At 47.1% G+C, this 20,054-nt stretch overlaps 1 protein-coding gene across 2 annotated transcripts in view; it reads right to left on the minus strand.

The window, feature by feature from the left end:
- The window catches only part of THOC2 (THO complex subunit 2), a 1,568,999-nt gene that overhangs the window by 466,654 nt on the left and 1,082,291 nt on the right, over positions 1 to 20,054 (minus strand). The gene's annotated exons all lie outside the window — the stretch shown is intronic.

Consider the following 20,054-nt stretch of genomic DNA (forward strand, 5'->3'; position numbering starts at 1 on the left):
GTTTGCCCAGAATTGCTTAATAATTTCTTACTAACCAATTTGTAGCAATGTCTTCCTACAGAGGGGGCATCCAAGGCAACGGACAAGTTCACAGCTACCTCTGAATGTAATGACCAGGGGCCCGTTAAGGAATAAGTTTATGCAGGCTCTCCTTATCTTTTTGCAGATCAGGTGGCAGAAAAAATGTATAACTTGTGACTCCAAATGATCAGTTTGTGATGCTTTGTGATGACTAGTCGATCCCTTGATGACATTTTACTGTGACTACCTCTACAACTGCTATGTATTGTTCACTCTGTTTGTGATCAGCTTGTTCAATAAAAAAGACAAATAAAAAAAGAGGGAGGCGTGGCCAAGATGGCGGACGGCTAGGACGCGCTTTCAGATCGCCCCATGCCGCTGTTTAAATAAGCAGTTTATTTGAGCCCGCCGACGCCCTGCCCGTTTCCCCTGGAGGTTTATATAGGCTCCGGAGGAATGTACAAACAGGACCCACCGAGGGTGTTCTGTGCCCCGAGGCGCCCCAGCCCAAGAGGCTGAGAGGAGTGGCGACCTGCGGAGCGTGGCTGCGGCCTACTACTTGCGGTCCCGGCACCGGCCCGCGGGAGGAGCATACACAGGGTGAGGGGGCTGCCTCCGGATCAGGCCGCAGAAGGTGACGGAAGATCCCTCCCCTGCAGTGCTAACCTTCTGGTCCAGAGGGGTGAGTGGAGAGTGAGGAGCGGCGACTGGGTCTCGCCGAGCACGTCCGGGCCCTGGAGCACGGAGTGGCAGGGCCCTGGAGCGAGCAGAGGACCAGTGGTGCGAACCGGGCGGCAGGAGGGTCCATCCCAGTGGCCTACAGCACACGGCTCGTCTCCCGATCCGGGACGAGTATACTAGCAGCTAAGACTGTGCTCATGAAGCAGGCCGAACAGCTGGGGGTGCTGGGAAACCCCCCACCAATCCCCTCTGTCAATGCTAACCCGCCGGATCAGAAGGGCGGACAAAGGAAATGAGTTCCAGGGCGCAGGAGGAGAGGACTGTTCCCGGTTGCCGGGCCCTTCCCTACGGGAGACACCCAATACCACAGGCAGAGGATAGAGCCCCTCGGAGTCGTAGTCAGAGATGGAGATCGGGTCATCTTCTTCTTCGGCTCCCATGGCGTCTCCGGTCTCTTGTTCCGAATCTTCTCCGAAATGTAACCTGTGTGTTGGCTCTGCATGTCGCTACGTCAAGCCCAACAGTCGTGAAGGGTTTTCTTCGATCGGAAAGCATTACACGCATTGCAGTCCTCTTCTCTGTGCTCCGGAGACACGCACAGGTTGCACACTTGGTACGAGTCGGTGCGCGGAAACTTCGTGTGGCACCAAGGGCAGAATTTAAATGGAGTCCGTTCCATCCACTGCAAGTCGGACCGACGCTTGTAGGCCCAACGGCCTTCCATGAGTTACCCGATCGAAAGAGGGATTTTTAAGTAAATACAATATGCGGAGAATGGAATTATGCGATCGAAAACAATACTGTTGAGGGTGAGTCTATTGCGCACCGAGGGGAACCGGAGAAACGTTGTGGAAGCGGAGTGGAGCAATTCATGTCCGAACCAGATGGCGGAAAAAAACAATCTAACAATGGAGTCACTGCCCATGCGCACTGAAAGGAGGAGTCACCTACCTCGTGACGGGAAAATACTTTTTCAAAGAAAAACAACTTGCAAACATCCGGACCCAACACTAGATGGCAGGAGTATGCAAAACATGTGATCTACAGCTCACTTGCCGCGAACAACTACTTTGTTTGCCCGCTTGCACAAGAAACACGTAGATTCGCCTTGAATTCGATATCATCCAACAAATATTTGAAGGGCTGGTCTCCCTGGCAAAATATTTTTACTTGGCAACTGTGGCTCCTGAGAATTCCATGAAGGCTCTCATAAAATCCATCTTTCTAAAACCGAGAAATCCTTGGTCTTCCAATCTTTCCATAGCTAAAGACCTGCTACAATTAGCGACCAAGAACTGTGACTCAAGCTTAGTTAACTATGCTACCATCAAATCATCAATAAAAAGGCACCTACGCTCCTGTTCTCGCATTTTGGACATGGAATCCTTGGCAGCCAGAGACTTGCATGAAACCCTATGCTTCCCTCAAATTCTGCACACCCACAAGCCCCACCTCACACAGGCCATGGGGAGAAAAGCACAAAACCGGCTTTTAGCCGCAAGACTACACCCACTTCCCTAAAAAAATCATATCCATCTTGGAAAGCACTGTCAGACATTACAGTGTCGCCTATGTAACTATAAAAGGGAGTCCCTGGTATATTTTTTGCTATGTTGCCCAGCTTTGAGGCAAGTCTGCCGAATCTACCTCAGACCAATACTTTTCCAACTGGGGACCCGCACCGCAAACGAGGCTGTCTGTGAGCTCTACACTTTAGACTTTGTGAATAAGAAATAAGTTACTTACTTGTAACTGTAGTTCTCCAGTATTGGAATCTTTCATAGATTCACATGCTTGAATCATTCTTCATTGTCGAGATGGGAGCCCCCGGTATTATTAAAAGTGATGTCCTATTAGACATAGCACATAAGGCCCTAAGCCTTGAAACTTTTGTAACATATCCCTGTCCTTTTGAAACAAGCATTTGCAATGCAATAGGTCTTGCATTAACAAGAGTATAAGCAATTGGCAATGCTTTCACATTCAGGAAGGCCACGCCCCTTTTGTTTACACAAACCACGTCTAAAGTAAGGGGCGTGTCTGATATTAAAGGGAAACCACGGCACAGGGGCTTTGACAAAAAAAGCATCTGAGTCAAGTTAAAAAACAGATGTTTTTTTGGTAAAGCACCCATGCCAGGCTTTCAATTTAAAGTCGGCTGCGTACCGTTCTTTAGACTCGGTTTGTGTAAATAAAGGGGCACGACCTCTATGAATGTGAAAGCGCTCCATGGGAGCTAGTAAACTAACTAAATAAATAAACACCCCCCACTAAATGCGGAACGCACTGCTAAATTACCACCGCCGCTATAGTTAAAGCGGACTACCATTAGTATAAAGTTAAATAAAAGGTGGCGACGTGTTGTGAGGTAGTGGGTGGAATAGGAGAAGAGCATTCAATAAAATAGTGCTCACCAACTTATAAAACAGAACTTGTAACAACACCAGTAAACCTGCAAGATGTGCATACAGCCACTGGCAGCCTTGCCATGCAGACTGAATGCAACCAATGTCACATCACTAGCCATGCGGATTTAATGTAGTCTATAATATAGCCCCAGAACTGCAGGGTTAGAGAGACACCAACCTCCCCATGCGGACTCAATGCTATCAATAACAGATTCCCAGAACTGAAGGGTTGTAAAGAACTCATGCCAACCTCCCAATGCCAATTCAATGCAACCAATACCACACAACTCCACCCATAGCTTGTATCAGCCTCTTATGCCAACCTCATCATATTGACTCAATTCAAACAATCACACTTGAACCAACCTGTAGAGTGCATCGAAAACTTATGCCAACCTCATTGTGTCGACTCAGTGCAACCAATGACACATGACCTAGCCAGTAGGTTGTATCGACAACTTATGCCAACCTCATCATGTTGACTTAATGCAATCAATGCCACATGACCAAGCTCATAGGGGGTATGGTGAACTTATGCCAAACACGCCATGCCGACTCAAAGCAACCTACTTCACATCACCATACCTGTTACCTGTAGGGTGTATGTATAACTGAAATCCACCTTGCCACGCCGACTCAATGCAACCTATGTCATATCACTATATCTGTAGTGTAGGGAGTATTAATAACTGATGCCAGCTGCATTATGCAACCTCAATGCAATTTATGCCACATGACGCAACCCATAGGATGTATAGAGGACTTCTACTAACCTCACTAAACCAACTCTATCCCACCTAGGTCACATCACAATACCTGTAGGGTGTATATATAACTGAAGCCAACCTAACCAGCAGACTCACTTTGGACACCTGTAAGACATATGTACGAAATGCCAGCCTAACCACGTCAGTAGACGACAGGCAGCAGCAGGTCACTTTGCCTAGTGCATCTACATGCTGTGCATCAGCGCTATCTTGTGGAACCAAAGGGGACCCTGAGCACAGACTGCATCAGTCCGTGGCTTGTGATTTTGTTCCGCATTTATACAGTGCTTTACACCACTGCATTTTCACCTACAACTTGCTAATTTCTTTAGTCTTTACACTACTACAGTGTGACCTACAACCTACTTATCTCTACAGTGCTTTACACCACTGTGGTGACACCTACAACTTGCTCATTTGTTTAGTCTTTATACTACTGCAGTGTGGCCTACAACCTACTTATTTGTACAGGATTTTATACCACTGTAGTGCTACCTACAACTTGCGTAATTTTATAATCTTTACTCTACTGTAGTGTCACTTACATCTTGCTTATTTGTATAGTACTTTACACCACTACAGGGTTACCTGCAACTTACTTGTATAGTCTTTACACCACTTTAGTGTCACTTACAACTTGCCTATTTGTATAGTGCTTTACATCAGCATAGTGTCACCTAAATGGTGTCATAACCACTGCATGTGTTTTCAAGTTAGACATACCATTAAATACTGCGGAATCCATTCAAACTTCTATTATCTTTTTAAAGAATGTAAATAATTTGTATTTGCACTAATATGTTTGTTTCACTGCGTGTTTTGTTTCACTCTGTGTGCAGTTAGAAGATGATGGTGGTGTTGAAGAGCGGGGGGTGTTGCCTGTGTATTATTGTGTAACCAACACCCCTGCTGGATAGAACGTGGTACAACCGAAATGATACCAAAGGAATTGGAAGCTGGGCAAGGTGGCAATATTAAATTAACAAAAAATACACAGAAACACCATGTATGTTTAGAAGCCAAAACAAGCACACTCCAGATTATTCACCGTTCATGAGTACGCAGCTGCACTTTATACCGCACTGTACTGTGAACTACACAACACCCCAATAGTAGGTAACAAAAGGAGCATTTTTCAAATGGCATTCCGACAGGTACAGTGCATTCCCCAGTGTAGAAACTAACACAGACAAAACACTTCGAGGCCCTTGGCGCTGTGTTTGTAATATTTGATCTAAACATTTTAATCTAAAGCATTTCTGTTCCTCTCGCATCAGACGGTTCTTCTCAGCCACATGTCCTGTGGGCTGTGAATGGAACTAGCATAGACCAGAAATGCTTAACTCCTTTACAAAGGTTCTCTACTGCGGATACTCACAATTAAAAGGTGTTCGAGACATTTGAACAGATCTGCCTGAGCCTCCGATCTCTTTTTAGGCCGAAGGTCGGGACACTTATAACAAGTATTAACGAGGCATCGGCAATGCAAATAGGACTCGCCTTGATGACACACTGGCTTTGTAAATGCTTTTTGCAGACGCTGCACAACAAAAGTTGTTCCCTTCTCAACGTGGACAGAAAAAAAAAAAGGGTGTGGCACAAAGAAATGGAAGAGGTGGAGGGGCGTTGTCAACATAAGAGCTCCGAATGGATTTAAAGTGACAAATTGAAATAATGGCAAAGCAGAGTTCCAAGCGGAGCACTGGAAAGGCAGACCATCTGTGTTGTGAAGAGCTCCTGGGAAAAATGCTACCGCCGGCCACAGCTTGCAGTGCATGTGCGCAAGTAGTGTGCGAGCAGCAGTAATCACGCCATATGGCGCCTCTGCTTAAGCGCGCGCCCGAGCACATGCACTGCAAGCTGTGGACGGCGGTAGCATTTTATGAAGCCCTTACTTAAAGTCTCGCCAGACCAGCGCACGCGCTGGGTCAGGAGAGACCTAAAAAAGGACTAAAACTTAGAACCAACCAATCAATAGACACCACGCTGGGAGAAGAAAACAAGTTACTTACTTGTAAATACAGTAATCCAGTATTGGTATCTTTCATCGATTCACATGCCTGAATAATTCCCCGTCGCCGAGGCGGGAGTCCCACGGTAAATACAAAAGTAGTGCCAAAAAATAATAGTAGTAGTAGGCCCCAAAGAAAAGGCCTGAGGCCTAGATCTTAGCAGCCTATCTACATCATTATGCCAAAAGAACCAAAAAACTTGGCACCAATCAGCACCCTATAGAACACACTCAGCAGAGCCAGTTCTCCTCAGATTTTCCTTAGCACAAGTGGGAAGTAAGTGTCCCAAAACAGAGAACTGACTCTACGGGGAGGAGGTTGGGTGCATGTGAATCTATGAAAGATACCAATACTGGATATCTGTAGTTACAGGTAAGTATCTTGTTTTCTTATCCAGTATTGGGGTATCTTTCATAGATTTACATGCCTGAATCAGAGTAGCAAGCAGTATACGAAGTATACAGTCGTTTGCGGATAGTGGGAGACTAGTGCTGATAAACTCCTAATTGCATCAACAACTTGTTAACAAAAGGTATAATAAACCAAACCTTAGAATTCAAAAAACATGTAACATACACAGGGAAATGAAACATGCACTGTAATAACATTCTATGTCAGACATGCCATCATTGCAGAAATGTCATTGTCATGAAAAAATGCAAGACATATATAGCATTTGAAAGACAGAAAGGTACCTGAAACTGACCTCAAAGAAAAAGATGGCGTAGGACAGCTTGTCCAACTGCTGCATTGTCCTGATGCGTAGATTGAAGGCAGTAATGTCTCGTGAACGTGTGGACATTCTGCCATGTCGCAGCACAACAGATATTTTCTAGAGTCACCCCAGCAAACAACGCTGTAGACGCTGCCACCGCTCTTGCGAAGTGGGCCTTGGCTTTCCATAGCAATGGCTTGTTAGCCTTGTCATGGCAGAAATGGATTGTAGATGCTATCCATTTGGCAATTGTGGTTTTTGTGACTGCAGCTCCCAGAGTAGTTTGGCCGTAAGCCACGAACAACTGATCAGATTTTCTAATGCGCTTTGTTTTTTTAAGGTAGAATTTTAAACATCTTTTAATATCAAGAGAATGTAAGGCTCTTTCCACTGGTGTAGACGGATTTGGAAAGAAAGTCCTTAATTTTACCGGTTCATTGAGGTGAAACTGTGACGGTACTTTAGGTATGAATGTAGGATTAGTCCGGAGGGTCACGTAGTCCTGAGTTAAGTGTAGAAATGGTTCCTTTATAGTGAATGCCTGAATTTCACTCACTCTTCTAGCAGATGTCAGAGCCAGAAGTAAGGCATCCTTCCAGGGGAGGAATTTGAGTTCGGCCTTGTGGATCGGCTCAAATGGGTGTTTCATTAGTTGCGTTTAGACAGTGTTAAGTTCCCACTCTGGTGGAGGAAGCCATACCGGAGGAAACGCTTGTAAAAGTCCTTTCATGAATTGTTTGATCAAAGAGGATGAACATAAAGAAGGAAGTTGAGCACCCTTTCTGAATCTGGAAAGTGCGGCTATATGGACTTTGACTGATGAGAAAGTGAGCCAAGACCTTGTCAGATGTAACAAATAAGGAAGGATCTGTTCCGCAGGAGCTTCCACCGGGTGAACATTGTTCGCTTCCCTTTTAGACTAAGTCTTAATTGTGCTTTGAGCTCGCGATTTTGTCAATATGTCACGACAGTCCTGAGGGATGTTAAGGTCCTTGAAAGCCAATAAATCAGGAGCCATGCGTGTAAATGTAGAGACTGAGGGTCCAAGTGAAGCACCTGACCTTTGTTCCTCGACAGCATTGTGGGTGTCGGAAGAAGACGGATCGGTTGGTCCTGGGATAATAATAGAAGCTCTTGGAACCAGTACTGGCGTGGCCACCGGGGTGCAATCAGGATGAGACTGCAGCCCTCCAATTTCATCTTGAATATTACCCTCGGGATTAGAGGTATTGGGGGGAAAAGCGTAAGCACAAATCCCTGACCATCGCATGGATAGGGCATTCCCCCTTGATCCCTGTTGAGGGTATCTGCTGGCGTAATATTGGCATTTTTTGTTGTCCTTCGTTGCGAACAAATACAGTGCCGGCTTGCCCCAAGCTCAGAACTGCCTGAGCACTTGAGTCTGCTCTAGCTCCCACTCGTGGTAATCCGATTGGGACCTGCTGAGCGTGTCCGCTAGGGTATTGTGGAAACCTCTGACAGGTTCTGCTGTGAGGGTTATGTTGTGGAGTGTGACCCATTCCCACAACTCCTGAGCCTCTCTTGACAAAGTTGCCAATCTTGTCGCTCCTGCTTGTTCACGTAAAACATGCTGGTGGTATTGTCGGTCCGAACCAGTACCGATGAACCTGCAATCCTTGGAAGGAAAGCTTGCAGGGACAGGAAAATTGCTCGCAATTCCAGGCTGTTGATATGTTGTTTCTTGTAGTCTGGAGACCACTTTCCTTGTATCTGCAAATCTTGGATATGACCTCCCCATCCTTCCATGGAGGCATCCATTGTGAGAACAAAATCTGGAATATCCTGTATGAAAGTGAGTCCTTCTGCTAAGTTGGGCATCTATGACCATCAATGCAGAGCATTTTTCATGCGTGGTGTGACTCTGAAGATGTCGTCGAAGGAACCCACGGCCTGTTGCCACTGAAGGTGTAGCTCCTCCTGTAGAGGTCTCATTCAGAGTCTTGCCAAATGGACGAGATTTATTGCGGAAGAGCACATCCCCAGGAGTGAAGCAACCATGCGGACAGAAACTGACTTTCTTCTCGAGATCAGAATTGCCAGCTTTTGAAGACGAACCTGACGTTCTTGAGATAAGAATGCCCTGCACTGGACGGTATCCAACAGAGCTCCTAGAAATGGAAGGACCGGCATCGGGCGTAACTGAGATTTGCTCCTGTTCACAGTTAGCTCCAGAGAGTTGAAAAGATGGAGAGACGTTGTAACGGCAATCTTGACTGCTCTTTCCGAAGGACCTTTGGTTAACCAATCGTCCAAATACGGGAATACTTGGATTCCCCGGGATCTTAAAGCTGCTGCTACAGGAGTTAGGCCCTTTGTGAAGATCCTTGTAGGCGATTTTAGTCCAAACGGGAGCACTTTGAACTGATAATGGGCGCCAGCCACAGTGAAGCGAAGATATTTGCGATGCTTGGATGTATTGGGATGTGGAAGTAAGCGTCTTCCATATCCAGAGAAGCCATAAAATCTCCCTCGTTGAGATAACCTAGAATCTCTGAAAGTGTGACCATGTGAAATCCTTGTTTTTTGAGGAATCTATTCAGGTAGCAAAGGTCTAGAATCGGGCGCCATTCCCCTGATTTCTTTTTGGTCAGAAAAAAATAGGGAATAGAAACCCGTCCATTTCTGATGAGAGGGAACCTTCTCTATTGCATTCTTGAGGAGCATTGTTAAAGCTTCTTTGAATAATAAGTGAAGACTAGGAGGAGGGGTCCTTTGGGCGGAGTGGTGGGTGGCTTGGTGACAAATTCTAGGGTATGACCGTTGTTCACCAGGTCTAGAACCCATTGGTCTGAGGTAATTTCTTGCCACTTGTCCACAAATGCTGAAATTTTCTCACCAACGGGAAGGGGAATAGGTGTGGAAGGCGCCCTGCGGAGATCACTATTTTCTGTTGGCGTCCCGTCCTTGATTTTGAGATCGTCTTCGACCGCCCTGACGAGAGAAACCAGACGTGTTGGATTGCCTGTATGAAGATTGGTAAGTTTGTCTATATTGGGGCTGGTATTGTCTATTCAGCTGGTTTTGGTATCCTCCTCTAGAGGAAAACCCACGCCCCCTTGCACCTCTGAAGGTTCTGCGTTTGTACTGCAATGAACCCAATGATCTTGCCGTATCTGTATCAGTTTTTATTGCGTGGAGAGCTTCATCGATGTGTTTTCCAAACAAAGATTCGCCATCATAAGCCATGTCCAATATTTTTGTCTGGACTTCAGGTCTGAAAGTGGTGGCCTTAAGCCAACCCTGGCGTCCGAGTACTGCCGCACCAGCCAGCTGGCGAAAATTTGTATTGCCAATGTCTTGTGCACAATCTATTGTTTCAGATTCCGTGCGCTCTCCCTCCAATAGAACTTTTCCTGCTTCCTGTCTCTCATCTTCCGGAATGAGCTCAATAAGTCCAGCCATCTCTGACCACATTTGGCGGTCATAACACCCTATTATTGCTTGGGAGTTAGCTGCTCTGATGGAGGCAGTTGCCATTGTCGAAAACTTCTTGCTGATCAAATCAAGACAACGCCCTTCCTTGTCCGGCAGTGTAGTAATGGGTGTTGCCGGGTTCTTAGATCTTTGTTGGGCAGCCTGGGAAATTACCAAATCTGGTCGAGGATGGCCAATGAGACAGGATGGACTATTGGCCGGAGCACGGTATTTCTGATCTATCCATGGAAGCACTGCTGGCACAGATGCAGGAGTTTTCATGATTTTGATCCCTTCTTTCCAGATGTAATCAATTATGGGGACAGATCTCGTAATCTTTCTGGATTCCTCCTTAAAATCATGTAGGAAGCATTCAGATTGTTCAACCGTAACAGGCAATTGAAATCTAGCAGCAGCTCGCTGCATTAGATTATGAAATCCCCCTATATCCTCTGGGGGCGAATAAGATGGTAGAGGAGTCGGTGGTGAAGGCATAGGGATAATATAAGATCCCCAAGGATCTGCCTGAATGGTCTCTGGAAGTTCACCCTCTTCAAATTCCTCTTCGGAGGACGTGTCCTGACCCTGATGAGGGTCTTGAGGAGGGTCTGGAAGCTGAGGTGTTGAAACAGGAGTGTCAGGTGAAGGCAAAGGATCTGGAACCGGCACAGGTGGTGGTGGAACCTGTGGAATGACTTGCTGTGGGGGAAAACACTGTATGTAATCAGCTAGCATGGCTTGCAGGTCTTGTATTAGAGTTGGAGGCAGATGCGACATCTCACTCTGGCGAGGTTGTCTATGGTAAACTCTGTGATGTGGGATGACAATGTCCTCTTGATAATATTGTTCTTGGTAATCCTCCTCCTCTTCATCATCATCGTCATCCTGACATTTGATGTGTAGCTCAGAAGGATGATGAGCTATCCCAAATGGTCCTTCTTCCTCTTCGTCGTCCTAATCATCATCCTCTTCCTGCACATATGTTTCCAGATGTGAGGGAGTAAGAAGGGAAATATTGCTCTATTCATGTCTTTGAAATGTTTTGAGCTGAAAACTCCTATATGAAACAGGTGTTGACTGAGTTGGAGCTATAAGCAATGCAGGTGCCGCAGACGGAACAGGTAAATCCCCAGTCGATGGAATTGTTGTTGACGGGCTCTCCGTCAATGGATTCGTCGTCGACGGACTGTCAACGTCGGCGACGGGATCGTCGTTGACGGGATCATCGTCAACGGGCTTGACGTCGACGGGATCATCATCGACGGGCTCGACGTCAACGGGATCATCATCGACGGGCTCGACGTCGACGGGATCATCATCGACGGGCTCGACGTCGACGGGATCATTGTCGACGGGATCGACGTCCCCTTAGTTGACGAGCTCGACGGGGTAGTAACCAGCTGCATCTTCGTCGACTATACTACTCTTGTCGACAGTGGAGGCTTTGTCGACGGTAATGTCATCGATCTGGATTTCGACACGAACTTCGTCGACTAGGTCTTCGTCGACGATTCCTCAACTTCAGGTTTCTTTGACAGGATAGTAATCGTCGTCGACAGTATAGGAGAGGTGATAGACGTCGTCGAGACAGTGTCCGTCGACGAAGGAGCAGAAGTGACAGATATCGTCGACGAAGGAGGGAAAGCCAGAGATTTTGAAAGACTTTCACTCACAGTTTTTGGAAGACGTCTTTTTAGAGTCCTTGAGAGCAGAGTCCTGAGGAGAGTGCGCCAACCAAGGAGATGAGAGGAGTCCTCTGAGAAGGGCCAGAAGTAGAGTGGGAAGATTTATGGTGTTTTTTCCCCTCGCTTGAAGAGCTGTCATGAGACCTAGCTCTCTTGCTGGAAGTTGAGGCTCTATCATCCTCTTCAGCCGAAGAGGATGTAAGCCATAACAGCACTCTCGCCTCCCTATCCCTAAGAGTCTTAGTAGGGAAGGTTCAGCAAATTTTGCAATCTTTTGCCTCATTTTTAGGGTAGAGATGCAGTCCATATGCTGGTCATCAAGATGGACTCTCTTCTTGGCGCAGGGTCTGCAGGACTTGAACAAGGCTTTCTTGTCAGACGTCATGGAATAAAGTAGAAAACTGAGTGGCACTCAGGGAGACTCCCTTCCACACGACGTGCGGTGTAAATCTGAGGAGAACTGGCTCTGCTGAGAGTGTTCTAGAGGGTGCTGATAGCTGATTGGTTGGTACCAATTTGTTGGTTCTTTTGGCTTAATGATGTCGATATGCTGCTAAGATCTAGGCCTCAGGCCTTTTCTTTGGGGCCTCCTACTACTATTATTTTTTGGCACTACTTTTGTATTTACCATGGGACTCCCGCCTCGGCGACAGGGAATGATTCAGGCATGTGAATCTATGAAAGATACCCCAATACTGGATAAGCTCTAGTTCATCAGATTTTCTTAGTACAAGTGCACACACATAGAAAATACTGCAATATCTAAGTGAGCCTTCTCCAGGGGAGGTGGGCGGGTCACATGAGAATCCATTAAAGATTCCAATACTGGAGAATTACAGTTACAGGTAAGTAACTTATTTCTTACTCCAGTATTTTAAACTTTTGTAGATTCACATATTTGAATCAGAGTAGCAAGCAGTGAATAACACATTGTAGTGTCATATACCAACTAAATACAGTCCCAAGAAATAGTATTGCCTGTACACACACTTACATATACACTCACGTATCTATATATAATATATATATAATTGCACATTCTCTATCTATATATATATATATATATATATATATATATATATATATATATATATATATATATATATATATATATATATATATATATATATATATATATATATATATTCACTGAAAAAACCATAGGTTTCACACACGTTATAGTTAGGAATTAGCATTTTAAAAACCTTGCAAATTCACTGAAAAAACCATAGGTTTCACACAAGTTATAGTTAGCTGTACATTTCACTCGTAAAAAACCAATGAAATTCCACGTTATAGTTAGTGCAGGCAACTATAACTCACGCGACCGCAATCCTCTGCTAATGACATATGTGTCTTTATGAAAAAAAAATATTTGTAATATATGTATAGCTAAAATTTAATGGAAGAAGACATGGGCAAATAAGTGTCTAAATACAGTATTAGCATCAGCAGAGGATTGCGGTCGCGTGAGTTATAGTTGCCTGCACTAACTATAACGTGGAATTTCATTGGTTTTTTACGAGTGAAATGTACAGCTAACTATAACGTGTGTGAAACCTATGGTTTTTTCAGTGAATTTGTACGGTTTTTTAAATGCTAAGTTACTTTACGCCGTTCGTGCCGTGCGCGCCCACTTCACGCAGTTCGTTCCGTGCGAGCACCGTGCGCTTCGCGCACCGTGCGCGCACCGTGCGCGCACAGTGAGCACCGCGCGCCCACTTTACGCAGTTAGTGCCGTGCACGCACGTTGGGCACGCGGTGCGCTACGCGCACCGCGTGCCCACGTTACGCTGGATGGGCCATGTACGCACGATGCCCTTCGCGCACCGTCCGGACACGGAGGACATATTATGCGCTTCGTTGTGAAAGATTTTCTATTACATTTTTGGTCTGTATTATGCCATGCACAAATGGTGCCCGGTGGGCACCTTTTGCACACGGGGGGAGGGGGGGGGGGGGGGAGGGGGGAATATGTTTTTTTTTTTTTAAATTAAATTTTTACCGTACGGTAAGCGTATTCGGCGTATTTTTTTAAAAAAAAATAAATAATTTTTTGCCCTTGGATGGCCTTCTGGGATACCATAACCAAGGCTAGGTGGTTAGGAGCTGTCTAGCCTGCCCCCTTTTTATGATATCCAACTTTGTTTTTCCTCCACCCCTCAGAGTGCGAGTGAGAAAATGGCGGCCGACACTTCCTGGTTTCGACCGATTCGAATGTTTACTAAGATCTAACAGCCAATCAGAATCGCGCTCGCGCACGGCACCGTACGCGTACGGTAAGCTTACGGAGCGCGCTTACAGATATATATATTGATTTAAATGCTATTTTCTCAGGAACTACTGAACAGATTTACACCAGACCTACAAAAGGCACTTCCTTGATCTGAGGACTACCTCTCTGCCAAATTACAAGTAATTCTGTTCAGCCGTTCGGGCTGTAGCTGTGTCTAAAGGTCCTATGGAAAAATGCATGGGGAAAACGCGTTTTTTATATAGCTACCAATACAGGTGCAACATCCTTATGTATATAAAAAAAATATAAGTACATATATTCATTTAATGTATACAGACAGACCAGAAATCAGTGAAAATGTGTGACCATAAAGGATGGAGGGAAGGAACAAAAGAAAGAAGTCTCACCTTATTGAAAAAGAGATCCGATAGCTGCTTGTCCCACTGCCGCATCTCGCTTCACATCAGAGTCCAAGCTATAGTGCTTGGTGAACGCGTGCAGCGTCCTCCAAGTTGCTGCTCTGCAGATCTCTGAAAGGGACACACCTGCAAACAGCGGCATAGACGTGGACATTGCTCTGGTAGAATGAGCACGGACCTTTGACGTCAGAGGTTGGCCAGCTTGCTGATGACCGAAAACAATGGCACTCGATATCCATCTTGAAATGCTCCGTTTAGTGAGAGGGAAACCTTTTCTAGGTGCACTGTACGCTATAAAGAGTTTATTTGACTTGCAAAATGATTTTGTCCTGTTCATGTAAAACTTTAGGCACGTTTGACATCCAGAGAGTGTAGAGCACACTCCGCTGGAGTTTGTTGAGTTGGAAATTTTTTTTCAAAACGATTGGCTCATTAAGGTGAAAATCCGAAGGGACCTCGTAGAATAACTTTGTCATGTTTGAATTGTAAGAAAGGTTCTTGGGTAGCAAACGTCTGGAGTTCACTAACTCTTCTCGCTGAAGTAAGAGCTAGGAGGAGAGCGACCTTCCAGGATAGGAACTTTATACCCACTCTGAGAAAAGGTTCGAACAGATGTTTAATTAAATTGGCTCAGCACTGTATTCAGCTGCTATGCTATGCCCTTAATGGAGTAAACATTCTGAACAGGCCCTTGAGAAACTGTTTGACCAGCCTGCTGGAACCATAGAGACATTAGCTGATCTGCGAAACCTGGAGATGGCAGCTAAACGAACCTTAGCTAATGCGCGAGCAAAGCCGAGGTGAGCCAAGTGTAGGAGATAAGGTAACATTTTCTCTGGAGGTGAAGGGAGAGGATTGACTTTAGATGATGCACACCAGATGCAGAATCTTTTCCATTTGAGCGAATAAGTCCTATTAGTGCTGCCTGCTCTTGCCCTATCCAGCACATGCCTACACTCATGCAGGATCTTTAAATATGGACACTCCTAGAACTCAGAAGCCAAGTCGCTAATTTCAGAGAAACTGAGGTTTGGATGACATACTTGTCCCTGGTTCATCGTCAAAAGGGACGGAAATGGTTTGAGATGGATTGGAGGCTTGATAGAGTAGGTGAAGTTCTGTGTACCAATGTTGGTGAGGCCAGGCTGGTGCTATTAGTATCATCTTGCAGGGTTCCGTCTTTAACTTTTTTAGTACTCGTGGAAGGAGAGGAATGGGGGAAAAGCATAGGCAAATATGCCACGTCTGGCTATTGAAAAGGCATTTCCCCATGAACCCGGATGGTGACGCCAACTAGCGAAGTACAGCCATTTCGCGTTGTGTGGTGTTGCGAACAGGTCTATGTCCGGCTTGTCCCATTGGAAGAAAATGCTGTCGAGAGGGAGTTGATCCAGTTCCCACTCGTGGAAGGTTGTCTTTAGTCTGCGCAACGTATCTGCTATGACGATCTGCTTTCCTGGAACATACTATGCTGTCATATGCACTTTGTGTTGAATCGCCCAGCACCAGATAAGCTGGGCTTCCTGAGAGAGCAGGAGAGATCTGGATCCTCCTTGTTTGTTCAGGTAGTGCATTGTCGTGGTATTGTCTGTTCTGACAAGCACAAAGCGTTTTGTATTCTTGGCAGACACACTTGGAGCGCCAGAAAAAGTTCTCTCAACTCGAGAAGATTGATATAAAGATCTCGGGGCGAGGGTGTACATTTTCCACTGACTGGCAAGTCTTGAAGGAAAGCCCCCCAAACTTCTAAAGATGCATCCGTTGTGATCACGAGAGGAGCAGCTTGAGACAGGAAGGGAAAACCCTGCGGTAACTGGTGAGGTTGCACCCACCAGTCTAGAGCTGCAATCATGGGAGGGGTGATTTGGATCAGATCATCAAATGTGCCCTCTCTATCTGCAACCATTGTTCGTTTAAAGCTTCCCGAGGACGACGCATGTGGAGATGACAATGAGGTATGTGGGGAATACAGGAATACATCATGCCTAGGATGACTTGTAAAGGCGTACGAAAAGAAACCTTTTTTGGCCCCGTTTTGCCAAGGATATTAGTCTTTGTTGTCTGTCCAAAGTGGGATATGCCTTGTTTTTGATAATGTCCAGGATAGCACCTAGAAAGACCATCGACAGGATGGTTGCAGAATTGATATTTCTACTTTTAAAGTGAGGCCCAATCTCCTGAAAAGTTGCAGACAAGCTTTGGTAGATGTCCTTGCTGCTTCGTTAGTGGGGGCCTTGATAAGCCAGTCGTCAAGGTAAGGAAAAATTTGATGATGTTGCCTCAGATATGCTGCAACTGGCGCTAGGCACTTCGTGAAAATGCGTGGAGCTGATTTCAGTCCGAAAGGTAGGACGCGAAATTGATCGTGCCTGCCGGCCACCATGATTCTTAGACATTTCTTGTGTTTACGGCATATGGGTATATGAAAATATGTGTCCTGGAGGTCTAGAGACATGTAATTGTTTCCGTTGAGGAGGTGTAACATCTTGAATAGAGATCATGTGGAACGATTGTGTTTTTTTTGGGAGGAAATCATTTTCTTAACTTTGCTCATGGTCTCACACAACACATCCATAAAATCACAAGATAAGATAAAGAGGGGCGGTACCCCCTGTACGGGATATTCATCGATCTGCATGATGGGACAATAACATATTACTCGTGGCCACCCTCCTCCCTATTGCCAGACGCCCGAAACCTCCGCCACGGCCCCCACACTTTTTTCCATTTGCGCACACAGCCCCGGGACTTATAAAAAACTTTCTCAGCCCTCTGGCACCAATCCAGGTCCCTGCACCATTGATCCCACCTTGGGGGTGCCTGAGCCCCCCTAACTGCTCGTAATATTCCGCTTCGCTACTCCAGCTGCCAAGGCGAGCCATATCTCCTGGTACCTGGACCAATCTGTGGGACCTTTAATCATGAGAAGAATCCATTTAGGTTCGACTGGAACCGGGGAGCACACCACTATCGCCATTGTACGCGCAACCCGCGCCCAGAAAGGTACTATGTTCGGACAGTCCCAGAGGATATGGTCAAATGTTCCCTCCCACCGACATCCTCGCAGACATAAGGGAGACAGGCTCCTGCTCCACTCAAAGAGATGGGTGCGCGGGTAGTATACTCGATGAAGGATTTTTAGCTGTACAAGGCGGTGCCGAATCCGAAAAGCAACTTCGCGGGGGCTTTGAAGGCGTCCTGCCAGTCTTCCTCATCAAGGCTACCGAGGTTCCCCTCCCAACGGTCCCGCAGGGACACCAAGGGGTCAGGCAGGTTATTTATTAGTTTACGGTAAATAGTGGCGGTTGGCCTACCTAAGATGGGGTCAAGAAGAAGCCAGTCCTCCATTGGGGGGTGCTCCGGAATTGACGAGTCAGGGCGCACATGGGAGCTCAAGGCATGCACAAGTCGCAGATAATTAAAACGCTGGGAGTCATGCAACTGGTAGTCACCCTGCAGATATTCAAAGGATCTAGGGGCGTCTCTTCTCAACACGTCGCCCAAGAACTCTATTCCAATTAACTTCCATCCCCCAAAACCCGCGAGTCCCTTAACTTCCGGTAGGTGATCCCCTATCCACAGAGGAGTCCTGCCTGTCAATTTGCCAGCCCACCCCAGAAATGTATTCGCTTCCTGCCAGCATCGAAGGACCACCCACGTATGCGAGGGTAGATCGCCGCGCAAGCGCCGCGTGTAGAGGAGCGACTCACAGACCCCATCCGGCATAACATGTCTGTCCGACAGGTAGGTTCCGAACCCGATGCATAGACCCAGTCGTTGATTACTTGTAGCTGAGAAGCCCAGTAATGTAACTGGACGTCCGGGAGGGCCAGCCCCCCGTCGTACACCCCCCTCGTGAGCTTCCGGAACGCGATCCTTGGGCTTCCACCCCTCCCACAACAGCGTACGCACGGATTGCGCTATGCGCCAGAATACTCCATTCGGGACTGGATACGGTGTATTTTGCAAAATATAGAGCAGCCGTGGCAGAGCCACGCTAATGAAAGGGGCAAGGACCTCCAATGGGACACATAATTTGCCAATCGTACCAATTGCGGTTCAAGATTTTTGTTGAAGAACTCTATCCTGTCCCTGGTAACATACACCCCTAAATATTTAAAGCCACCTGTCACGAGCGATGCCGCACAGCCCCGCGGGATCCGCGGCGGCGGGCCCGAGAGGGGATAAATGATAGATTTGGACCAGTTAATTGTAAAGCCCGAGTAGCTCCCGAATAACCAAAAGAGGTGAAGTGCCTGCGCAATGGAGTGATACGGGCAGGCCATATAGAGAACGATATCGTCAGCGTACAACGATATACGCTCCTCCCATAGGTCAGTGAGCGCCAATCCCCAGAACGATCGGTCCCGCCGGATACAATGCGCCAGAGGCTCAAGAGCCAGGGCAAACAGGAGCAGGGACAGGGGACACCCTTGCCTAGTTCCCCTACGCAGGGGAAACAGGCGAGACATTGCTCCATTGACTCCGACTCGTGCCAGTGGCTGTTCATATAAAAGTCGCACCCACCCACTGAAAGCCAGGCCAAACCCTAGTTTCTGCAGGACCTTGAAAAGATACGGCCACTCAATGCTATCGAAGGCCATAGATGCATCGAGGGCCGTAAGGGCCCTTTGAGCATCACCCACAGCCTCCGTCATATACAGAACCCCATGGAGCCTTAGCAGATTGTGGCGGGTACTCCTATGGGGCATGAAACCGGACTGGTCTACATGGATAAGGTCCGGCAGGACCGATATCAGCCGCGTTGCTAGGGCTTTAGCCAGGACTTTAGCCTCTACGTTGAGTAACGAGATGGGTCGGTAAGAGGAACACTGGTCAGGTGGTTTCCGAGCCTTGTGAATGACCACTATTGTGGCTTCCCGCTGGTCTGGCGGGAGTCTACCCACCTCCTGGGCCTCGAGGAACATACGCCGCATATGGCCAACAATCACACCGGCCTGACTCTTGTATAACTCAACAGGTAACCCATTAGGGCCCTGTGCCTTCCCTGCCTGAAGAGCATTGAGGGCCTCACCCAGCTCCGCCACAGTAAGATCGGCGTCCAAACCGTCTGCCTGTTCCTGAGACAGAGCAGGAAGCGCAAAGTCCCGCAGGAACTCCTCGCAGTCCAACTCTGTCCAAGTACACACCAGGAAATAAACCCCTTCATAATAAGACGCGAAGGCATCCGCAATGGCCCCCCCCCCCCATAGTCACCAAGGAGCCAGATCCATCCCGCACTTCCGCTACCCAAGAACGCGCCCGACCTCGGCGTTCGAGCCAGGCCAGCAATTTCATGCTCTTATCCCCGGCATCATAGAGCCGACGTTGCGTGGCAAGGGAGTATGCATGGGCCTCACCCTCCGCCACAGATCGGAGTTCTCTCTGTTTGAGAGCAAGAGCGTGGGCGAGGTATCCCCGCAGGCCCTCCGCTCCAGGTCCCCGACCTCTCGCTCCAGCTGCCGAATCTGCAGCACCTCCTCCTTCTTCTGGGCCCCTATCAATGCTTGAGCCTGGCTTCCCACAGAGTGAGCTGGGAGGCAACCGAGCCCTGATTCTCAGCAAAGTATTGCTAGGAGCAGTCCCTCAACTTGTTCAGCAGGGAACCATCGGTATGGCGCCAAGGGTCTAACCGAGGATACGCCGCGCTGTTAACCACAGGCCCTCTCAGTCAC

The sequence above is a fragment of the Triturus cristatus genome, chromosome 5_2 (assembly GCF_964204655.1).
Source record: "Triturus cristatus chromosome 5_2, aTriCri1.1, whole genome shotgun sequence".
Taxonomy (NCBI): domain Eukaryota; kingdom Metazoa; phylum Chordata; class Amphibia; order Caudata; family Salamandridae; genus Triturus; species Triturus cristatus.